The sequence below is a fragment of the Marmota flaviventris genome, chromosome 16 (genome assembly GCF_047511675.1).
Source record: "Marmota flaviventris isolate mMarFla1 chromosome 16, mMarFla1.hap1, whole genome shotgun sequence".
Classification (NCBI taxonomy): domain Eukaryota; kingdom Metazoa; phylum Chordata; class Mammalia; order Rodentia; family Sciuridae; genus Marmota; species Marmota flaviventris.
In genome coordinates, this window is record NC_092513.1 from 63,382,001 (window position 1) to 63,385,356 (window position 3,356).

Genomic DNA, 3,356 nt, shown 5'->3' on the forward strand with positions numbered 1-3,356 from the left:
CCAAGGCCTCCTGACAGCACCAGGATGGAAGTCAAAGGTCAGCTGATCAGCTCTCCTACCTTCACTGCTCCAGCAGCTCTTTTGGGGAGGCTGCCCCCCAGGTGAATTCAGAGTGTCTGACGGGGAGGTGGAGGCGGTGCTTGAGGCAGCGGGCCCTGCAAGAGGCCCTGAGCCTGAAACTTCAGGATCTCCGAAGTGTGTCTCCAGGAGGCGGAGCTTACTGGCCAGCTGCCCCCTTAGTGCCCACTGAAACTTGGTGAACGGCCCCAGTTGGTGCGCGGTCGGCCTGGGCAGCCCGTGCCTACCCTCCACTGCATCCCAACCCAGCGCACCACTCCTGAGCCCTGTTGAGGAACTGGAATCGAGGTGTAGGTGCTACAGCAGATCCGCAGCCGCTGCCCTATGCTTGGCCCCAGCCCCTGAGCTATGTGGTGAACCGCTGCGACGCTGGCGCGGATTATAGGCGGATGCACTGAGGAGGCTGCATGTGTTGGAGGAGCAGCTGGGGGGCGTCCGGGCCCCCCTTGGCCTCCCAGTTCTCCCTCCGCAGCCACTGCCGCTGTCTGCAAGAGCACCCAGGGATTCTGCCTGGGCACACGCCTAGTTCAGCTCAGCCAAGAAGATGAAGTTCTGCACTCCGAGAGCAGCTCCCTCTGAGAGTCTGGGGCCAGCCATGACAATGAGGAACCCCGGGCTGCTTCTCTCTGGCAAAGCGCCCCTCGCCACCAAAGGCTTGGGACCAGCTGCAAGCAGTATCTGGGGGGAGCCCTGAGCTGCGAACCCCGTGGAAACCACCTCCGTTAGATCTTTATGGGGATCTGAAGAGCAGGAGGAACTCTATGACCAGCCCCATCAGCCCCACACGCTCCCTGTCCAGGAGAGCCTCCAAGGTTTTGAGGGGCGAAGTGTGCCTTCCACTCGGGGCGCTGGCCCTCAGCTCTGCAAGCCCGAAGGCCTCCATTCTCAACAGCGGTCTAGCAGCCAGGACTCGCAGATGGGCTCCCCCCCCCCCCCCCCCCCCCCCCCCCCCCCGCGCGCCCTGCTTCAGATCGCGCCTCTCTCTTTGCAGCTCTCACTGGCTGCAGCAACAGCTTTGAGGCCCTGCTGGTGGACTGGGATGCTGCTGGGGGAGCTGGCTCTCTGCTTGTTGGCTCCCCCTGCCACTGGCCCACCCATCTGACAGAGCAATGAGGTTCTGTGTGAGCGCCCCCAACCACCCCTGCCTTCTCCTCTGGCACAGCGGGGCCCTCAGACCCTCCCCAGGCCGCCAGGCCTAGCTCAGCTGCTCCTGCTTCCCGTGGAAGCCCCCCTCCCACCTGTATGTGGGGACTTCCTCTTGGATTATTCCTTTGACCGGGGCTTGCCCGCCTGGTCAGGCTGGGGGGAGCTGCTACCTGCAGCTGAGGTCCCAGGACCACTCTCCCGCCCGGTGGGCTCCTCCTCGCCATGCTCCCTGGCCCACCACCTATGTATGCAGCTGACAGCAGCAGCCCCCTCCTTGGCAGCAAGAACCCCCACACCCATGCCACCCATACCAAGCCCTGTGGCCTGCCCCTGGAGGCTGCTGAGGGTCCAGAGGTGCACCAGAACCCTCTGCTATGGATGTCCCTATCCACCGTATTACCCACAAGTATCACCACAAGCACAGTGGCCACAAGAACCTTGCCCTGGAAGGGCTGGGCCTATGCTCCCTTATGGGGGTCCACTACACTCATCCTTCCTCCATGCCCGCTGCTATTAAGTGGGCCACGTGCCTTACAAGGCCCCCAGCCAGGCTCCAGTCTGGCACTCCGGGAGTTTCAATGCACCCCCTGTGTCCAGCAGGTATGGGGGTGCTTTTACTGATGAGTAGGAGTCTCTTGAAGCAATTGGTGAAGATATTCAGGCCAGGGATCAGCTAGTCATGATAGTTAATGACTGGGTCCACAAGGAAACTAGCTGCAGTGTTAGCACAGGTCATTTCCAGGTGTGACCTGCATTAGTCCTTGGGGTCCTGGTAGTAGTTCCTTACCAAGTCATACAAGGAGTGCAGATTGGCTGGAAATGAGCCTTGAAGCCAGGGTGCTGGGAGGAAGGGACATCATATGCCCTCACCTTTCTCTTCCTGCTTTCCTGGTTAATGAGACTCTTTTTCTCTTTCTGTGTCATGTCTGTCTTTTCCTGTCTCTTTTCTGTCTTCCCCACCTTGTCCTCCAGATTCTTGCTGTCCCCTTCTAAAGATACTACCAGACTTCCTGTACCCGCCCCCCCCCCCCCGCAGGTAAAGGCTCCTTTAAGTGATCTGCACTATAGGGGAACCAGTCTTCCAGTTCTGACCCCCAGGCCCCACACACTGGTCTTACCCCTTCTGATTTGCACCTTGTTGGTCTGGGCATGGCTCCAGTCCTGGGAGCACACAGCTGACCTCGCTGAGCCCTGGGTTGTGGTTGCTCTCAGTGCTGGGCTGGGCACCAACCTGATCTTCCAAAGTCCCTGGCTCCCCAAGGACCCAGGAATGTGTCTTCACTACTTTGCTTCTCTCACAATGGGGAATGGGGGACTTCAGCCAGCTTCAAGGAGAGTGAATGATGCAATAGGGATTCCAATCCCCTTCCTCCATTTCTGTTTACAGTTGTGATTTAGTATTCACTGTCTTTGACCAATACTAGACATTTTATAAAAGGGAAACTGTGAGCTCATCCTGGTTGGGTTCATTTCTGTCCCCCTGCCCAACCTGTTCTGTTCAGGTCCACCCCCCTCCACAATGGACCATATAGGGTGTTAGGACCCTTTTGAGGGGTAGTCAGGAGACTCTGTTGTGAACAGAACTCCCTGCCACCCCTCAAACCAGGGCAGTTTGGATTTCTGCCCACATTTGGAAGGATTAAATTCTGGATGGGGTACCCTATCCCTCTCTGTGCTGATCATCCCCAATCAGGAGGCCCTGTAGGAGGCTAACAAGGGGCAGAGCCATTGGGTATGTTGCATCCTAGGATGTTTTGGTGGTTGAACCTGGTATCTGGTAGATGCCAGTACAATCCTGAGGTGACCTCTGGCCACGGCCACTGGCCTCGTCACATCCTCCTTGGCTTTCCTTCCATTCACTACTTTTTAAACAAAACAAGCTGTGTTTTATATGATACCTGTCTGTGACTTTCTGAGCTGAGGGCTCCCCTACCCCTTTTATCTAGTGTTAAAACTTTTCTTTTTGAACCAGTGGATCTGAGACCAAGACACTACCCATACTGGAAGGAGATTTCTATAATAAATGTGTACACTGAAAAAAAGAAAAACGAAAGAAAAGAGAAAAGGGGGAACGTACTGGGCTGGGATTGTGGCTCAGCCACAGAGCACTTGCGTAGCACATGCGAGGCGCC

The 3,356-nt window shown here is 57.0% G+C and overlaps 1 pseudogene; it reads left to right on the forward strand.

Moving 5' to 3' along the window:
- On the forward strand, window positions 1–1,852 carry LOC114106273 (coiled-coil domain-containing protein 120 pseudogene; annotated as a pseudogene).
- Window positions 1,853–3,356: the final 1,504 nt, after the last annotated feature.